The following is a 21448-nucleotide window of genomic DNA, read 5'->3' as shown; positions in this document are numbered from 1 at the left end:
AATGGGAAACGGGCAGTAATGCCAATTAGGACTTTAGTGGGGAAAAAAAAGTGTAAAGTTACTACTGCGTACAGAGTATCAAATGTTTGAAGCAACTCTGCAGAAATTAAGCAAATTGATTTAGTGCACACCATTTTGTGCTGGCCGGTTTGTATTTTGTCGTTTAAACACTGTAGTGATGGTGGTCCGACAGCAAAACAGAGACAGCCCATCGGTTGATTATGTTTTAGATGCAGATACGGGTTTGTTGTTTTGTTCAATGCTTAGGCAGTAATTAAATGTTTCACAGCTGGGATTTAGACCATCAAAAACAGACATTTAGAGAGGAAAAATAAAACGACATCTGTTTTCTTGGTCATCAGAGGTAAACATGCATTTAACTCAAAATGATGTCCCGTCCTCCATGTTTAGAAAACCCATAAAAAATTCAACTTCACTTGTCGTGACAAACAATAATCAATCCAGCAATGTTCAGTGAAGTTCAAAGAACTTCCTTTCTGAAAGTAACTTAATCTGAGAAAGCAACACACAATAAGCCTGTACATTTATTCTACAATAACAAAACTGTAAGGCCTGGGTTCATTTCCTCTGTAGTTCAGTTATGCTGAAATCAAAGATGTGGGCTCACTGCGTTTCCCTTCACTATGCTGCTGCACTGATTTATTGGACTGCTACGTAGTGGCTAGCACACACAGCTGGGCGAGTCCACAGACCCAGGAAGCCTTGCTTGAGCTTGTGTTCTGAGTTAAACACCCTCAATGTGTTTCATGCTGTGCAGCTCGCTGCATGCTGCTGTGCAGCAGTCGTGTGCAGACTTCCATGCGCCATGCACAATGCAGAGTGGGTTCTCTCTGGTTTGTATGTAGGTACATGAGAAACACATGAGATCTGATTTTTCCATATACTTCCAGCAGGAATTTTCTAAGTGTTTAGCATCTGGTCACATTAAGGTCTTACTCTACAGACGATGTTCCACAGCCTGAAAGATATCAATGTTTCTAAGATATTGCTGTTGATGTCAAATAATTTATAATTATCTTAATGTGCCGGTTGAGATTATATGTGGAAAACTGATTGATTTAAAATTATGCATGTGATAAAAGTTTAAATTTGGTCAGCCTAGATCAAGATTTTGACCTAACCCAGTTAAAGAAATTTTGCTTACAATCTGAACTTTCATGTTTATTTTTGATTTTCTTATTATTTAAAAGTATATCAAAATGTTATATTATTCACTTTAAAGCCTTCCGTATTTGCTTTATAGCACATGCAGAAAAAGTTGTGCGTTTCACTTTGAAGCTGCAGGACTTCTTTAGACGTCACAGCTCATCAAACACCACCGCTCACCCTGTGAGGAGGTAAAGCTGCAGCTCTACAAACCACAAAGCAGCACCGTCATCCTGCGCTTCATTTCACGTGGGCCGGGTTGTGTTGTAAACATGGAGACCTGACATCAGCAGAGCAGACTATGGGTTTTGTGGTTGATGTGAGATTTCTGTTCGTCCTCTTTAAGACGATGGCAGCTAAAGCTACGTGGTCGGGGTGATCCGCTGAGGTGAGCGTCTAATTTCCCCCTGAAGAAGATTATTGCTTGAAAGGTCAGCAGGTGTACACTGGGGAGCCAACTGTGCCCCTTCCTTCAGGGAAAATGGATGACGACGGTAATGAATGAATAAAAAATTACCCCAATATCCTTGCCGCCGGGCTGAGCTGTGAAGCTGAGCGACATATAATCAAGGAGCAACGACATTATTTTCTGCTCCTACACAGATCAGAAAAACTAACAGAGGATTTATTTTCTGCTGATAATGCCGATTCATGTCGGGATAATCAGGGTTTCTGCAGGTTTCACAAATTCAAATTTAAGGCTTTTTAAGACCGTTATGAATATTTTTTTAAGACCAATATCAAGCTATCTTTTCTTCCCCAAGGTTTTTTACACATCATAATACTATGGGTTGGCAACAGAAGCAAAACAAACGTCCAGTCGCCTGTCAATACATTTACATATAACCAAGATAGAAGCAAAATAAGCTAGCTAGCAGAATGAAGGAAGTGGTGAGGACGTACATTGTCCAGCTGTTCAGAAATGTACACATGTCCCAAGATGGATGCAAAAAAAAAAGCTAGCTAGCAGAAGCGAGCCAGTGGCGAAGATGAATGCTGTCCAGCTAATTGTTAAGTTTACATATACCCAAAACGGATACAAAAAAAGCTAGCTAGCAGCGGATGCGAGGAAGTTGTGAAGACGTACATTGTCTGGTCAACTGCTGATAAATTTGCACATGGATGCGAAAAAGCTAAATAGCCTGTTACCTGACGTACATAGAAAACGTGGGATTGACTTTGAAAACTGTGAATAATGTATTTAAGGCCAACTTACATTTTCACAGTGAAATTAAGACATTTTAAGGAAGCGGACAAAATGGATAATTTATCAGCACCGAGTCTCATGTGCCACAGAAACATGCAGAACATTCTTACAGGATTCTACAACAACCTTTGTTAGCTAACCAGCAACCTCCACCTTTTTCTGAGTAAACATGAAAAAATAATGTAACCAAGTGTATATTGGAGAAAGCCTAGAGTTCCTCTGAACAAAGCACTCAGTCTGGGTCCATTTCTTTCCATTTCCTTACTGCCTAGAAGATAAGACAGACATTCCTGAAGTAATCTGGGAAGATAAAAGAATTCGTAGAGCTATAGCTCCATGGAAGCCATTCATCATCTGCACTTCATGGTATTCATGTTGTGAAGCATGTATGCAGTCTAAACTCTCAGGCTAATGGAGTGCAACAAACAGTATTCAAATCTATCCACAACACATTTAGAAAGCCTCCCTGGAAAAATACGTCTGCCTGGAGAGGAGAAGCAGCAACAACAACTAAACAGCCTCCAAGAAATGATTATTCCAAACAAACCTTAAATGCACTTTGTCTCTATCCCTGCGGTTTCTTGGGTGCTCAAGGGGAAGGATTTGTTTTTCCATCGTGACAAAAAAAAAAAAAAAACGGCATGCACGGTGGAGAGGAAAATAAAGCATTCCCGCTGCAGCAAATAAAAAAGAAGAATGGAGTGTGTGCACCTGCTTGGATAAACTCCCGACGTTGTTGCTCATTTGTCAATATTTCAAACACCTCGGCTTTGGTGGCCTACGTGATCCAAACACAACTACTTGGTGCTTTTCTTTTTCTTGTCATGACCACAAGGGCTGCCATCCAGACATTAATCAAATCGATTATTTCAATCAATATTAGTTTGCTCTAAACCATAGACCTCGGTAGAGAAAGACATCATGATAGCTGCCTAGAAGCTGGTGGAGTAAATGATCAACAAAGCCCTCCTAATGGTGGTTAATTTTTATTTTTTGTTGTCTTTCATTACAAGTACAGCATGGTGTCATTTAGCACAGTTCGGTGAGGCTTTAACGGCTCATTTTCACAAATCTGAAGAAGACGAGCTGTTAAGTTGCATAAAAACCAGTGACTGCACTTCAGATGTTCAACTCCCACTTCCTTCATATCAGATAGAAACTTTCACAGCTCCAAGAGAAGTTTTTAAACACGGTACATTTAGATGAGAAGAAAACCAGACCGTGAATGACCGCAGGTCTGTTTCTACGAACAGAGATGTGAAAAAGTATTCGCCTACTTACAGATTGTCTGTTTTTACTTTGTCACACTTTAATCTTTCTGATTACATCTAATTAATTATTAGACTATTTGAACCAAAAGAAATACAAAATCCACTTTTCAAAATAGTTTCTATGTGTAATAAATGGCAACTTCCTTATTTTGTGGTTCATTTCACAATCTCTATCTGTAGATTAATTTAAAAAAAAATAAAAAAAATCGCAGAACGTTTCAAACTTGAAGTATGCAAACTGACCTATAAAAGTAACCAATTGCCCTGACCTACAGGAACAGATGAGTTCATCATACTAGAGAGATTTGCATCATATCCATTGTTTTGATACATCTATTATGAGTATTTATGGAATATTATTTAAATTAGCATCCAGGCTTTAAATGTTTAAAATCTGTTTAAAATCCTTAGCGCAATTAATCAATAAAAATAAAAAAAAATTTTATAAGCAAAAGTCCCCAGGTGGAACTTTTGTATTTGTGTATTTCTGGTACACCTGAAAATCCAACAAACAAGAAACATTGGAAAACCAAGATGGACGACAAAGCCACTTCTCTTAGTCCACTTGGGATGTAGTTTTTGCTGCAAAAAGCAATCTGATTGGATGCTGGAAAAACTATTGTTGTGTGCAAGTTATGCTAAAAGGAGTTGAGGCCTAAACTAGCCTCTCAATGCTAACCACATTGCAGCAGCACAGATGTCAGCGTCTAGTTCGCATTTCTATAGTATTTTTTTTCCCAAAGAATTCACATAAACGATCAAAGCGATTTGCATCAATCCGATGGTTGAATAATCTAAATGCATTTAAAACAAGTATTTGTCATTTAGCTCATGTGTCTATTCAACAATTAAGCGGCAAAAAGTGTTTTAGTTGAAAATGTCGCTTATTTTGTCGATATGTGGTTTTTGATTTAAAATGCAATCAATTACAGAGCCCACAATTAACTTAACAAAAAGATTTAATCAAGTCCCACCACTAGTAAAAATCATATTAACTGCATTGGATCCATTTTTAAAATAAAAACTAACATACCTGCTGAATTAGATTAGGCTGAAGTTTGAATGTTTAAGCAGATCTCTGTAGAGAGTAGTTTTCTTCTTTCTTCCGCAAGGTCATTTATGAATATCTCAGTAATCTTAAAAAGAAAAAAAGCTAAATTTGAGTCATCATCTCAGTAAAACCCTCCACATGAGAGTATTTTCAGTCCTTATGCTGAATTTACTTAGTGGTAAAAGTAATACGAAAATTGCCTCTCTTGGTAACCAGCCAATTTTTAAGACAAAGACAAACAGAAACTCAAAATAAATTCTTGAAGTAAATTCATCTCCAAAACCAAAGATTCTCCAAGGTTTCAAGTGGCTCCAGTCTGTGCTCTCTGATCTGTTGAAGTTGTTTCCAGGGAAAAAAAGGAATCAATGAGAAACACTGACAAACCCCCCCCCCAAAAAACATAACTCCGTCTCTGTCTCTTTGTGCATGAAAGCTTTACCTCCATGTTTGGAGCACAGAGTATCAATCTATTCACTCCTCGATAGGCTTCCACTTTGCAGCTACAGTGAACCTGTACAATGGAGCAGCTTAGCTGAGAGCGTTCGCCACGCTTTTCTGGAACATGTCAGTCATTTAGAACACAAAGACATATTGTTACTGCAACACTAGTGAGTGGTGTGGTTTCTTTTCTTTCGCTGCAAGCCTTCTGGCTTAAGAGGGTTAAACATGACCGATAAAGAAAAAAAGAGAAAAAAAAAATGAAGGAAAATCCTGGTGGTGACTATGGCAGATTGAGCAAAAAACAAAAAAAACATTTGAAATCAATGGTTAATGTTTTAAATAATTTATGCCCCATAAAGCAGGGTAAAAAAAATAATTAAAAAATCTCCATTTTGGCACTATCGGTATCATAAAAATGAGGGGTTTTTTTTATAGAGCAACAAGATAAGAAGCTATATTCAATGAATCACATTAGGGGTAAGTAGTCCACTTTTTGACAATTTTTTGTTTAGAAAGTCTGTTTATGTTCTATAGAAAGGAATACAGAACAGCCTGGAATCACATGGATTTCCACTGGAAGATGATCATTTTCCATCCTTATTTCTTTAGACACTGGAGGAACCCTGGCAGTCGCTGTAATAACGTCTTCTGATTTATTCTGGAGTTAATCTGTGAGTACAGCTTTAGAAAAGATCTATAGACTCCTGATTCACACCTCAGGCTTCTGCTGAAAACAGAACCTCAGATCTGTGGGAAACAGCAGCGCTCTTCTGATCCCTCCTCTTTAAATAACTCTACCTCTTTAGCAGTCATTATATGTGTGAATACATAGATGCAGATTTCGACCAAAGTTAGCGCTGACTAGCGGTAGCAGCGTTCTTGTCTACGCCTATAAACATGGTGTGCAGTACCTCTTACAAATATTTTAAGTTTTATTTTCCATTAACAAAAACAGATTTTCATTTATTTACAGTTGTAAGTGCTACATGTAACATTCTTACATGAGTCTTACAACTTATTACGGTTGATGCGAGGACCGGCCATATTGGAGACAAGTCGTAACCGGGGTAGTCGGAATTGTTCCCAGTCTTGCGGTGGGAAGTCCAATTTCAGAGGTGATGTTTTTCCCAACATTTAATTTCCATTTGGGATAAATTGAACCAAACCAGATTTGATCCGTTTGGAATCAGGATAAATAACTTGCTTTCCTACTCTTGAAAAGGTAATCTGCCACCGACACTGCAAGGCAACCAGACTAGAGATGCAAATCTTTTCATGCCTAGTGACTTGATTCAGAAGGTCACAATTCGATACAGAAACTATTTTTAATTCAGAAATAAATTTTTCCATTCAAACAGACTTGAGATTCTGTTTAAATTATGTGACTGGCAACAGGAAGAGAGAATTTATAGCAACTCTATAAGGTTTCACACTGAATCAAATTACATCATATGCTTAAACAAACGCCCAAACTTCTTCCAAATCCCGTCGCTCTGGGCAGCTGCCAAGAACAAAAACTGCCTCTAGTAGAAAACGACACCAAAAAAAAAAAGTATGATAAAGTTTAAAATGATGATTACATGTATGGCATTTAATCTGGCAGCACTGATGATGATGTAAACCTGCTGCTGCTGCTTCGGTGTGAGAAGACACAGGAGGTTTGGAGTTCGACGGTGATTGGAATCACCTGGCTGAAAGGTCAGCCGAGATAAAAGTTCATTATCTCATCCAGTAAAAGACCATGTAAATATTTTTCTCGTCTTTCTGCGGAGCCCGTTAACAAGACCAACAGGGAGGGATATGATGATGATGATGATATTCAAATTGCTCTGTGTTACGTCTGCTTTCCCTCGAAATTAATTTGGCAGTCACCATTTTAAGAAGCAAATGTCAAATTTAAATATCAGCCTCGGAGGATAAAGACGCTTTAACGTGGATCGAGGGGGACAAACGAATCAGACAATTGTTGCTGCATCTGGTAAACAAAAGATTATTGATGTTCTGTTGGTGAACGCGCTATAAGTAGGTCTACAAGTCACACATACGCCACCGAAATGAGCCAGAGGGGCCCACTGAGAGCAGATGCTGACAGATTTCAACCATGCACATTGAGAGATATTAATATTACCAGCCGGATTACACCAAAGGCAGCAGAAAATGTAAGATACACAGGCTCCAAAAAGAAAAATTATGGAGGTTTTTTTTTTCTCTTCGGTGGCAACAGAGGGCCAAGCTGCTCCCTGAATTTAATTAATGAACTCAAAGAACTGAAAACAGAAAGACTTACTTTTCATCCCCTGCCCTCTGGTAAACCCCCCGCCGCATACAAATATCGGCATGAGTCCGTGTGGGGCTTTTAGAAAGAGGATTAGAGAGAGGAGGTGGGGGAATGGAACAAAAAATGCTTTTACTTAGAGTCTGGCATCTGTCTGCAAAATGGAAATGGATAACAGCAGAGTGCAGCTGCTCAATATGTCCGTCATAATTGTGGGAAAAAAAAAAAGTGTGATTTCAAAGCCTTGAAATTTTGCTCGATCTAATAGATGACGTCAAATCACAGCTCAAACTTTAGGAGCAGGACAACGACGAAGCAGAAATGATGGAGGAGGAAAAGATAACGGGATTATGACAAGCAGGAGAGCGAGCGGATCAGGTTGATTGGATTGGACGAAATGTAGACTTCAACATTTGTTTTTTTTTTAAAACCAAAGGATTTCAGTTTGTAATGCCTGGGGAAAGCAAACGCCCTCAAAAGTCAATCAACTGACAGATCAGGTACATTTTATTTTCTAGTTCTTGGATGCTCCACCCCTTTCTGATGCCACCCTGGGTAACTGCCCATATCAAAAACCACCAATGTTTCGCAAAATGTTAGTGTCAATATTTCTTCTACTACTGTTATAGTCTGCAATCAAGATGGAGAGTATATTCTTTAAGTTTCTTAAAGAATAAAAATGTTTGTGTCCAGTGTGCTGTCCTATCATCTTTTTTCCTCTATATGTAGATTTTGAAAGAGCTTAATGAGAAATAAAACATTGTAAAATTCCCCATTAAGCTCTTTCTAAAGTAACACCAAACAAAATCAATGATTCTGATTGCTAAAAAATTAAAAATGGAATCCTAGAGAAACTAATTATGGTAACAGAAATGAGAGGTTCAGGTATAAAATAATAAAATCATGCACTTGGTTAAATTTTGCTATAATTTATAACTTTATTCAATGAAGAGATCTTGTCAGCCTACAGTTATAAATTAGGAATTGTTCATAATCTGTCTTCTCTGGATAAACAAAAAGGTTAGATAAAAATAAATAAATAAATAAAGTGACGCAAATGTTTAGACAGCTGTGAGTGGGTTTAAAATAATGTCACTGCGTGAATCTGGAATGGGTGTGTGATTAAATGCTGACAGTTTAACAGGCCATTCAATGGCACGAGATCATGAGCAGAATGTAAGGAGCTTTAAACAGTCTGCTGATCTCTGCGTACCTGAGCGCTTAGTTCCCGGGAGCAAACAGATTTTTTAAATGCATAAGGTTCAGCGGCTGTTCAGATCTTTTTAAATCGCATTTACAAAGGAGGAAAACTGTGTGCTGTAAGGTCGGAGCGGTGCAGGTGCTCTTCACTGGAGGAAGTCAGGAATGAAAACATTCAGACGCCGGCCTCTCAGCATGACGAACACGACTGGAAACGTCTGACATTTAGATCAGAGTTATTCCCCGGACAGCTGGGTTTGATCTCGCCCTATCAAAGTATGACTTAAATTCTTATTTCTGGCAATTAAAAGCAACAAGAAGTTGCATTTGAACGCTTTTACTTGTGCGGGGAACTACGTTTCATTTCATCGCCTTCCATTTTTGGATTTATCAACTCGTATTTTTACAAGGCGCGCTGTAGGGGAATGTGAGCCTGGCAAGCAGCAAAATCCCACCATCAGATGGTAGTTTAAAAAAGGAAAAAAAAAAAAAAAAAAAGGAAACTATTACCAGGGGATCCTCTGCTCGTCCCGTGCCAGAGTGCAGCGGAGGAAAGAGATCAGCAGACTTTGCGGCAGGAGCTCTCAAGTGGAAACGGGAAGGCGAAGGCAGCCAAGCTGCAACGACTACAGCTGGTGGAGGAGGAGATAATAGGAGCTGCTGGGAGCGAACACTGCCATGATTCTCCAGCTACCATCAGGAGCAAGAGCTAATGTGACCCACAAAGAGAATATGCATTTAATCCATTCACTTCCTTCCTACTTTTATTTTTTATTTTTTAACACCTTCTATGCTGTAAAATGAGTTTCCGTGCGAATAAGACTAACTGAATTTGAATTAAAAGCCAAGCTGGATGTGTGATGTTTTCCATTTCCATCAGACTGGACTGTAAATTGCATGCAGTCCTTATAAAAGTCACACATTTTTCATTATTATTTAGACTAGTAGCCGTCTCTGTTGTCGCTATGGTTTCTATGCTAAAAAATAAAACGAAATAAAAAGAGACCAAAAAAAGTCCCACAAAATCTGCAGCCTGTTTTCTCACAACATCCAGTCCAACTGCATAGGTTAGTTTGCCCGACTTCCACTTCCAGAATCTATCCAATGCACAGATAAATCGTCTGCGTCTGCCTTAAGTTTGGGAGATTAGAGATCAGTTGATATTTCCATGTGAAACTGATCTTATCCACTGATCTCATCTTCCACTGCAAAGGTCTGAAAATCAGCCACTGTGGTCCTTTGCTCTGAAGTGACAGAGGACTGACTGACCGTCCGACCAGCACTCTAGTCAAATCAGGACATATATATATATATATATATATATATATATATATATATATATATATATATATATATATATATATATATGACTTTTCAGACAAAAAAATAAAAAATCTGGTATCACCCAAAATCGGAATTGTCACATCAGAAGATCGGCCAGAAAACTGCGATTGGTGCACCTCTAATCAATCGCATTTGATATTTTGGATAAAATAAAATAAAAAAAACCTCAAATGATTCTTTTCTTCTTTCCCAAAACGTTTCTATTTTTGTTGTACGATATATAATGACACAGTGAAATATGTGTTTAATATAACTTGGTGTCACAGTTAGATAACTTTAGAACCTGGTAAAGACTACACTGGCTTCATTAAGCACTAGTGCTGTCATCCGATTAAAAATATCACATATTATACTCTGCTTAAGTTTGAAAGCTTGAAATGTAAAAACAAGCATTTTCAAAAAATGTTTAATTGTCTCAAGCCAAACATCTCAGCACTATAAACTGCTTTGTGCTTCAGTGGAAGCAGGGTTTTCCCCGGTGTATTAGAAGGATTTTACTTGCCGCCCTGCTCGCCAGGCTGAGTGTTGTTTCTGTTTTCATAAAAAAATCTTTAAAAAAAAAGCAGTACAAGACCACGTAACGCCTCCACTGGAGAGAGGCTTTTTGGTCAAAATAAGTAAAGCATTTAATCTGAATAATGTAATATTAACGCGTTAAACTTTTCATTCCCTGATATCTACATTAGAAATATTGGGTTAATAAACAACAAGTAATAATGAGAACGGGTGATAGTGGCTGTGATTCGAATGCCGCCGAGTCAGATTTGGTAAGCACATGTGAAAGTGAAAACAAACCACCAGGCTGTTTACAGTTTCATTCATGTCCAGTTGAAAGGAACGGTGGGTAGAGAAAACTGTGTGTGATCCCAGCGTGATGCTGCTGGATATGAATCTATCATCTGCAGAGGCGAGGGACGCATGTGGCTCGGCTCCAGCCAACGAGATTATCAGATGATCCAATAAAGTTTGGACGACGGTCACAGACGCAGACCTAGATGAAAAACCCGGCGCTGCTTTCTGATGCTGGCTGGCTGCAGAGACGACCCCAGAGAGAGAGAGTGAAAGGTTGAGCGTGAACAGTACAGGTCAGAGCGCGTTGCCGTGAAGACCGGTGGAATCAGAGAAGCATCAAGACAGTTTCCTGTTTTCAGTAACAGAAACCCAATCAGCCCGGGTGCAGTTTCTTGTTGGGCTGCTTTTGGAAAGTAATTAATAGATTTTTAACTAATACAATGATTTGAATTGCAGATGACCTAATTAAAATGCAGGACTGCCTTTGCGGATGAATCCTTTGAAGACAAAAGCAAACGGCCAAACTGGATCTTTGCACAACGCCTCTTTCAAATCTGTTTCCAGCAGGTACTGAGAAGACCAGGTTAAGCTAGTTAAGAATGATTGGATATTTAAACTAAAATTTCTTATTGGGTTTCATCATTCTCTTTTTTTTTATGTAGATGCACCAATCAGAATTTGATTTGATTGACTTTTTATTTTTAAAACAGAGTTTTGATATGTTGATACCTATTTTAGGCAACTTAGCAAGATTAACGTGGCTAGCGCTACTACTACTTTTAATGCAATGCTCAAAAAGCTGTCAATTCTTCAATTTCCATATTTAGGGGAAAATAAAATTTTTTCTGTTATTTTTAAATTTAGCACAAGAACGTTGAAAGCTTCATGGGAACTTTTGGCCTTCCTGTTATCCAGTGTTTCTCAATTCCGTTCCTCACATCCTCTCAGTGCATCCCTATCTTAATACCGGTAGTACATCCACATGTTCTAAAGAAGTCCCATGTGGAGAACCCCAAGGTTCAATCCTCAGAACGCCCCTATTTCAATATCCGCATGCTTCCACTAGCTCAGGTTATTACAAGAAATACGATTAGTTACCATGGCTGCACAGATGATGCACATATGTCACTTGGTGACTGACAATATCTAAGCACTGAACAGATTTAGATGATGGAATTTGACAAATGTAATGTTTCCTGCTTGAAACAATTGGTCAATTTATAATCTATCATGTAAAAGCACTTTGAAATGTGCCATACAAATAATCTCAATGCTTAGAGTTCCAGACTGCCATCACTGATTCGCATTTCACAACCAAGTGAGGACCAGAGGGGTCAGTTCCCCCTCCCACACTTCAAACTTGATGCCTCACCCCCACTGGCACCAAACGGACAGACTTTGCAGTATGATTTAAGGAACTGAGGCTAAGTTTAATGAGTTGCAGCATTTATTGATTTGACGTCTTCTTCGTCCTTCATAGCATGCCAATTTTAAATGTCCACTCACTGACTCCCGAGCCTGCATAACAATATCACACACATATCACACACACTCCAGACGTTTGGAAGCCGTCCCCATCAGACGCTCTTTGAGAACTTTTCTTAAGCACTTCTCCATTATGCGATATTGGTTTCCAAGAGGAAATTTTCAAACCAAACACCAGCGCACCCAAGAAATATGTCCCCTAATTGTCTTTGCTGGTGTAACAGAACCAGGAATCTACAGTCCTTAAAGGTAATCATTAAATCATTAAATATTTACAAAGTTTCTCCAGTAGAAGTAACCCAAAGATTGATGTTAAACTTGGCTTTATGTGAGCGTGTTAGCATTAGCTTCCGCTGAATACCGTCTTGGTGTAGTGCTTCAGCATTAGTGGAACTAATGTTTATAATTAGAGTAACTAGCATTTTAGTTAGCCATCTATCATTGCTAATTCCTGAACACAATGCCTTTAAAACGTTCTACAACAACATATTTCTTCAATTACAACTATACTTTTGGAGCGCATCTTCACCAGTTTTGCATATTTAGAGAATGAAATGTTTACACATACTTCAAGCTCAGGTAGATGGGTTCAAGAACATCTGCAAACCATGTTAGATTCTGGATTTTCAGTTTCATTTAGGTATTGAATTTGACTGGAATATTCTTACAAGTGAATGTGCAGACAAATAACTTTTTGAAAATGCTTATATATATATATATATATATATATATATATATATATATATATATATATATATATATATATATAAAACAGCGAAAAATTTGTGGTGGTTGAATGAATAGGAAAATTTTAAGGCGAATGAACATTTCTTTTTTGAAGCCACTGTGTCAATAACATATTTGTGTTTGCTATAACAGCTGTCAGTTCACCAAGGAGGAAACCATGACTACTGTCTCAGACCGCAGCTTCAAATTGGCATTTAAGGTACCTCATATTTTGGCACCTCTACATTATCGCTTAATGGTGACTGACACTAATTCCAAGCGTGATGTGAAGCCAATGCCGGTGAAAGGAAAATGGGCCCAAATTCAAACTGATAGTCTTTATAAAGTGGCAATTTCCAAAGCAGACTAAAGAAACACAGCTGACATTTGACAAGCCATGCTGTACTGTTCCCCGAGGGCACCCAAATGCCATCACGCTAACAGCAACCAACAGCAATCTACGGGCTGACAGATTTTCCCATTAAACCGAGCTGACAAGAAAAGCAGCATCAAAAGCATAAGTACATTGAAAGTATGAAATGAGTTAATAAGTCTGCCGGTAATCCACTTTTCTTTTGCGGTCTTTACAAACACCATTCATCAATGTCACGTACAGTTTATCTCATCTTGGAGGGCTGCATGTTGGGCCATAAATCGAAATCCAATCATTCCCAGCACTGAAATATGATGTAATTAAAAAGAATCTGATTGTGGCCTAAGGGGCCTTTCTTTCACCCCCCCTTTCTAACCCAGCCAAAAATACACCTTCAATTTCCTATCCGTGAGAGAACTGCATGAAGTGATTTAATGTAGAATATGTGGAAAAGATCGATGCTTTTAGTCGCTGCGTAACTCAGACAGGCAGGATGCCATCACAAGTAGAAAGCCCTGGTGTGAAGGGCTGAATGAGTGAAACCCGGGCGGATTATGCGTGAGCCCCGGAGCTGGCTTCCTCTCACAGGATGTCAATAAGATTTAGCTTACAACACAGCAGCCGTAAACAGAGCTTTTACAGATATAAGGACTGTGATCACAGGAGGAAGTGTTGAATAGTAACTTTTCGCTACGACTTCTTGTTTTTTTTTGTTTTTTTTTTTAAAAAGGCGGATGGGAACCATTGATTTTGGAGGAGATGCCTCAGAAAAAAAAAATCATAACTCTTTCTGACGGTGCATTAGTGATTTATTGATCTGCGGCGGTTGTCGCTTTTTGAAAGATTCCAGCAGATGTGAGGAGGGCAAACGGAATCAATGAGAACATTTGTTGGAGTTTGGGTTCCACAGAAAAAAAAAAAAGTTAAATAATTAAAAAACAAGACATTGCCCAAAGGTATAACATTTTCCTAAGATCACTGTAAAGCTTTGCAAATAGAAAACATACAATTTTTTGTCCAGTCTTACATAACGCAACCTCACTATAATTAATCAGAGAGCAAACTATTGTATGATTCTCATTTTGATTCAAGTCTGAGGTTTGACTAGGCCACTGATCTGTAACCTGGCTAAGTCTTTAATAAGCTTAACCAAGATTGTAAAGAACTGAGCAATGATTTAAATATCCAATTTAAACGTGTTGTCAACATAAACCAGAATTACATACGTTTAATTAACTTTTTATTATTAGGTTGCAAATAGTTTTTTCCCAACATTTTTCATAAATAAGGATTTCAAGAAAATGTAGTCATTGTCTTTCTGTAAAAGTATTGTTATCCTTTTTATAAAAGCTAGAAATAGAAGTATTTTTGCTAATAGGTATTCATAAATAGTACAAGAGTCATTTTGCTTTTGCAGCTCAAGAAGGCAAAACAATTGCTTAGATTGATAAAGTTTCCCAGATTAATCCCATTTAATCCATGAATATGCTTCAGTTTAAACCAATCACAATGCAGCTCTGGCTGTATGTTTAAGGTCATTGTCTCTGTTTCAGTCTAGGTTCTTTTGCAGCTTCCAGCAGGTTTTTGTCCAGGGCTGCCCTGGTTCTGCATCCCCACAGGATGCTGCTGCCACCAGGTGTGTTCAGAGTAACACGACTCCTTGAGTCACATTTTGCAAGCTGGCAGAAAAGTTACACTCTGGTCTCATCTAAATGCTTACAGAGTCTTACAAATGGCTTGAGGTACTTTATTTGGGGGTATCAAGGTAAAAGGGGTTGAACAGGAATACATGTCACATTATGTCATATTTGTTTGTAAAAAGCTTTTGAAACTACTCTGCTCTATTTTGCACAATGTACGAAGAAGTGAATGTTGGATCGTCTGTTTTTCCATTCTGTGTCTAAGTAGTTAAGTCAAACAGACACCTTGTGTTAGTTTATAAAAATCCCAACAAAATGAGTTTGTGATTGCTAAGCAGAAATGTGAAACATTGAAAGTGGTTTTAAAGCTTCCAGGGTTTCTTTCTGTTTTCATCCTCAGTGGTGACTCAGGGCTGCCAGTGTTAACTACCCAGGCTGTCTCTTTCAGGTTGAAAGCCAACAGTTGCTTAAAAGAAGAGATGAGCTCTGCTGCTCTGGTGTAACCCCAGGACTGGAGAGGTATTGATGTAACCACATCAAGGAGCGCTGTAATTCCAAATAAAAAAAAAATAAAAAAAAAAAAAGACGAAGGAGAATCGGACATGTAGGAGGGAGATCCATGGTGTTCGGGTTTCAAAGCTAGGTGTGAGAATAAATCTCTAGAAGGGGATTTTTTCCCCCCCTCGGCTCGCAGCATGAATTACTCTGACCCTTTGACTGGCGTGTCACTAAAGGTCGTATCCAGAGCTTTCCATTTTCTCCGTTAACCTAGAGTGTACTGTGGTGACACTCAGCAGAATGTGGCATGGATCTACAGCCTGATAAACCACTTACACTCATATTAAGCGTCAAGGTGCACAGCAGTATTAAAAAGGCAGCTTGCTCCCATCTACTTCTATATATTCATTCCCTTACTGGTTTGTTTTATCTTCCTTATTGGCATTTATTGGTTCTCCTCAAATCTGCTTCAGCTTAACAGTGATAAAACAGAGGTTCTTCTCATTGGTACCAAATCTACTCTGGCCAAAATCAAAAGCTTCAGTCTTGTAATTGATAACTGTCCCGTTTCTCCCTCCCCTCAGGTAAAGAGTCTGGGTGTCATCCTTGACAGCACCCTGTCTTTCCAGTCTCATATTAATAACATAACCCGCTCGGCTTATTTTCACCTACGCAACATCAACCGCCTCCGCCCCTCCCTTACTCCCCATTCCACTGCCATCCTTGTTCACTGTCTTGTGACATCACGCCTGGACTACTGCAACTCCCTTCTGTTTGGTCTCACCCAGAAATCTCTTCATAAGCTCCAACTGGTCCAGAATTCAGCTGCCCGTATCATTACCAAAACCCCATCCATGCACCACATCACTCCTGTCCTGCAAAGACTCCATTGGCTGCCCACCAAGTTCCGCATAGATTACAAAATTCTTCTGTACACTTTCAAGGCCCTTTACAATCTCTCCCCACCATATCTTTCAAATCTTATTCATATTGCCATTCCCTCTCGCTCCCTCAGATCATCCTCCTCAATCCATTTCACTGTCCCCTCTGCCCGTCTCACCACCATGGGGAGCAGAGCTTTCAGTCGCTCTGCTCCCCAACTATGGAACTCATTACCACCATACCTTAGAAACATAAAGTCATTATCAAATTTTAAAACCGAACTCAAAACACACCTTTTTAGATCTGCCTTTTCCACATGACACAATTGGTTTGCCTGATTTTACATAGTTTTTATATAGATACATTGTTTTGTTTTATTTATTTTTATCTACTTTTACTTGTTACATTTTATTTGTTTCTGTCACAGTTTTTTATTATTGTACGGTGTCCTTGAGTGCCAGAAAGGCGCCTTTGAAATAAAATGTATTATTATTATTTACGCATGTAAATGCCAATAAGAAAAGCATCAGTGATCCTTCCTCTTGTCTAAATGATGGCATGCACTTAAAATGACAGATTAAGTACAGCAGTGATCCCAGGTTTAGCTATATTGCTCCAATAGGCAGCATCTTATGGTAGTTATCATTAAAATGACAGGTTAAATGCAGAAAGGTAAAAATGTAGCTTAAGTAACTATATTTCTCACAACTATGGTGCAGCTACAGATCAAAGAAATCAGCGAAGGTCAAATAGCGTGTTCTTAAACAAAGCAGCAAGCCATTTAACTCAGTTTCACTCCCACAGGCAGCATCCCTCCAGCAGCTGACAGCCCGAGGTGACCGTTTTCATCGCCAGAAAACACACACGCTCACCTCAAAACACACACCCAGTGGTCCGCTCTTCTGCAAACACCTACCCGCGCCAGCGCTCCCGGCTTCCTCCGTTCCAATAACTTGTCCCGGGTCTCTCTCAGCTCCGTCCTCTCCGCTTCTATCCTCGCCGCGCGGCGTCTCTCGCGCCGCACGCCGCTCTCGTGCTGCCGGTGCCGCGGAGGGAGAGAAGGGAAACGGTGGTGGTAAGGGGGGGAGCCGTCCGCCCAATCAGCGGAGGACTGACGGGGAGGAGGAACTGTAGCCAATAGGGACCTGGCCGCGGCAGAGAGCGGGCGCGAGCGCAGCGACGTCGGGGTTTTTGTTCCAGCGCGAGATAAGACTTTGAAGCAACAGAGCGAGCGCTCGAGCATCTGATCCAAACTACACCCACGTTCCGTTTAGACAGCAGGGGAGGCTTCAGCACAAAGCCCGACTGCTGTTCGGAAACACTCTCATGTTACTGCGGCTGATCCAACACATTGGAGAAAGTTGAGAAAGTATCCACACCCATTGAACTTCTTCAGAATGTCATGTTACAACCAAAAACATATTTTATAGATATTTTCTTGTTGATATATTGCGTTAAAATCTGTTGTTGGAAATACCAAATATCTGCAGCGCATTTCAGAAAATTATCTTCCAGGAAGTGATTACCCTACTAATGTTAAATTTTTTGGTAAGCCATCTTTTTGCTGCATTTAATTTATCCCAGAAACTGGAACTACCACCAGGAGGTGACATCACACGTGACTGAGTGCATTTTATTTTAAAGTCCAGAATTTTAGGTTTCCAGTTGGGAGGAAAAACAAAATATACCTGCAGCTGGGGTCAGACTTCCAAACTGAAAAGATGTCCGAGTTCAAAATGGCAACAATAACAGTTAGCTGGATCACTAAGAACAGCCACAAGGTTTCCCCCAGAAAATTTGCTAAGCCCGGTGTTTGGGTGCTGTGGCAGTCATTTATTCAGCAGCCCGTCGTGTTTTTGAGTTACAATTGTTTAAAGTTGACAGGAAATTTGAAAATATCATTTGATAATTATGTGTTATTGAAAGATTGGAAAACTAATACCTGAACCAACCATAAAGTCTTAAAAAAATGCTCAATTTGTAAACAGACTTAAATAAGCAACGCTTATCCAGGTGGGCACACTAGGTTTGCTAACTGTTGCAATGCAGTGAACCGGCTAACAGCTAATAGCAAGTATACCAGTAGTTTTTGACTAAACTGTATAAAGAACTTGTTCTTGAGTACATGTTGTACAATACTATGTGTGCAACTGATATTACTCAATATAAAACGGTCAAAGGTGAACCACAAATAGTGTAACATGCAAATATTGCAGTCTACACACACAGTGGTCATATTGGACTTTAATGTTGAGGTTCGTAAGAAAATCATGGGGTTTTTTTTCAGGTTAAAACATAAGATTGTAAAAATGTTTTGTTTTCACTTGGGAAATTTAAAAGTTTCGAGTACAAATGCATTTACTATAAAATAAAATGGAAAATCATATTCATCTGTAACCAAAGTAGCTGTTTTAAATATTCTATCAACCTCTTCTTATTGAACACAGACTGAAAAGCTACATTCAAAGTACAATTTGGGAAATAAAATCCTAATGAACAACTCCACAATCAAAGCTCATATTGGCCGCACAAAAGGACACTTTCATTATCAAAAGCTAAGGTTTTGCTTTTTTAGTTTCTTTCACATCCTTTTTTATAACACATTTTATTTTAAATTATTAGAGTGCTGAACAAACAAATCATGTTGAAATCAAATTAAGTGGAGCCTTGGAGAAAGTAATGAGCCGCCATATTGTGGCCACATTTTCTCAGCATGCAGTTGGTCTGTCATTTCTGAAAATAATGCTCCAGCTGGCCAAGGCCTCACCTTGGACGCAGCTCTTTCAGGACAGACTTTAATTGCTTTCTGCTGATTTGTCGACTGGATCTGGTAGCTTTTCATTACTGCAAGTTGCACAGTTATACTCAATGTGCCCAAATGTCTCTTGAATGGTCCTTAAAAAATTATTTCATGATCATAAAAAAAAATGTTCAATTGGGTTTTGAAGACGTATTTCAGATGTAATAATGTCCAACACAACTGTAAAAGATGCAGTATGAACAATGGAAATGGGAGTGTTGTAAGAGATTTGGGTTTGTTATTTTAGATGCAGCTACAGTTAGCCTGAAGCTGCTGGCAGGCTGCAATGAGAAGCGGGCCGGAGGTGGTAAGATCATTTCTTTCTTTTTCTACACCCCCAGATCTAACTTTAAGCCTTCAAACTCACACATTTATCCGAATTTATAAAGCTCCACAAAGACAAAACAGAGGAACTGTTGAAAACACATTTCATTTCTGCTTTCTTGGTACTAAAATGTCACCTGAATCACATCTGAACTACAAAACAAGTCACGGTCTCTAGTGACCCATTAATGTTTTACCAGCCTTTCCTTTGCAAAGCACTACTATCAACTATAAACCATTTAAATATAAAAAATACTGAAATATCCTTGTTTTAAATCAGAATTTTAGATTGTGTTCCGTTTGTTTTCTAATCCAGCTATTAAAGATACTGTATTATTTAAGACTCCAGTGAATCTGACCCAAATGTTGAGAACAGTACAGAACAAATAGGATATATAGTAACTGATGTCATGGTTTATGCATATTCTATAAAACAAGATCTACTGACAAACTATGTAGAAATTTTATATCAATGGCACATACTAGTAATTTAATGTTCATATTTTCTTCTAAAATAAAAATATATATAATTAGGCAGTGAAATACTGCTATTTCCGGTCGCTACTGGAAGTAAGACCCATGATCGTTTCCACACCCTCCACAAAGAGGATAGAAATACTAAAATACAAGTACTGTAACTTACTGAAGTTACATAAAGACAAGTAGACAATGGAACAAGTTCAGGTAAATTTTAAAATGTGAGGAGGACGCAATTGCGTCATTGGCCTTCATCAGATACCCAACAAAAACTATTTCAGTTGCTCAAAAAAGCCATAAAAGCACCAACATGACCTTAAAAATTGGCACAACAGCTTCAATACAAACGACACCACCAACAAACTCTCCTTACCTTGAATACGGTTTCATTTTTGGGTGCGTATAGTCTTCAACAAAGCCAAGTCAGATGTAGAACTCAGATGTACCGTATTTTCCGCACAATAAGGCACACCGAAAAACCTTCAATTTCCTCAAAAGCCAACAGTGCGCCTTATAATCCGGTGCGCCTTATATATGGACCAATATTGAGCCACAATAGGCCTAGCAACTACAGTAAGCAGCCGCCGACTTCATTTTCGCCCGTAGAAGAAGAAGCGCGTGGTGCATGCTGGGATAGTTGTCAGAACGCTGGTTTGTTAATAAAGTTTGACTGACCTATCTACCCATAGACATAATATATCTTATATCTTATATTATGTCTATGTATCTACCTACCGACCTGATAATCAGGTGGTCTGCAGGTTATTTAGCACCACGTACTCCATGAACATGCTGTGCGCGAACGGAGAAGGGTGACCATCGTCCGGCTCTCCTCTCCCACCCGAGTCGGACTGTTTTGTTCACATTCTTTATGTCAACAAAGTGGGTTTAGACATTCATCCGGGGTGCTTCTACTAAGGTTACCAAGGGACCAGCCTCTATACATTTAACGCCGGGGGCGGGGGAAGAGAGACAGAGACTGCGTCGGCAGCGTGTCGGTTGGTCTGTGTTACCCAGAAAGCAGTTGAGCACAATTTCGCAACACCAACACCGTGAGTGAAACAATGACTGGGGCAGCCTACTGTATAATGTATTCGGGGACCACTTCTTTGCAAATGTGGATGTGTAATAATAAGAGTACGGAACAAATTGGCAACCCAAACTTAAAGGTCTATTCTATGCACCTTATATATAAAAAAAGTTTTAAAATAGGCCATTCATTGAAGGTGCGCCTTATAATCCGGTGCGCCTTATAGTGCGGAAAATACGGTAGTTTAATCTAAGTAGAGGTGTGTTAGTTGGATCCTGCTGGGTTTTTCCTACCGGAGAAACGGTTCCAGCTTGTTAAAACTTTATTCAAAATTTCTAGTTAACGCACAGTTAAATGTCCTCCTAACTAACGGTAAAGGAAGTCAAAGGTTAAAGGCTGAAATTGGCTAACCTGCACATCCCGCCACAAGCTTGGTTGGGTTTAACCGGAAACAGCCATGTCTCC

General features: G+C 39.1%; 1 protein-coding gene across 2 annotated transcripts in view; it reads right to left on the bottom strand.

Moving 5' to 3' along the window:
- Positions 1-17742, bottom strand: part of LOC103474330 (beta-1,3-galactosyltransferase 1-like) — a 122393-nt gene extending 104651 nt beyond the window's left edge. Inside the window, exon 1 of one of the 2 annotated variants that reach the window (XM_017303782.2) lies at positions 17225-17742. The gene's annotated coding sequence lies outside the window, so the exon portion shown is untranslated. The remainder of the gene's footprint in view (positions 1-17224) is intronic. The other variant, XM_008425198.3, reaches the window with a different exon arrangement.
- Positions 17743-21448: the final 3706 nt, after the last annotated feature.

Source organism: Poecilia reticulata, chromosome 2 (assembly GCF_904066995.2).
Source record: "Poecilia reticulata chromosome 2, P_reticulata-male-v2, whole genome shotgun sequence".
Taxonomy (NCBI): Eukaryota; Metazoa; Chordata; class Actinopteri; order Cyprinodontiformes; family Poeciliidae; genus Poecilia; species Poecilia reticulata.
Note: the sequence above shows the minus strand (reverse complement) of the source record. Positions and strands in the feature narration are given on the sequence as shown.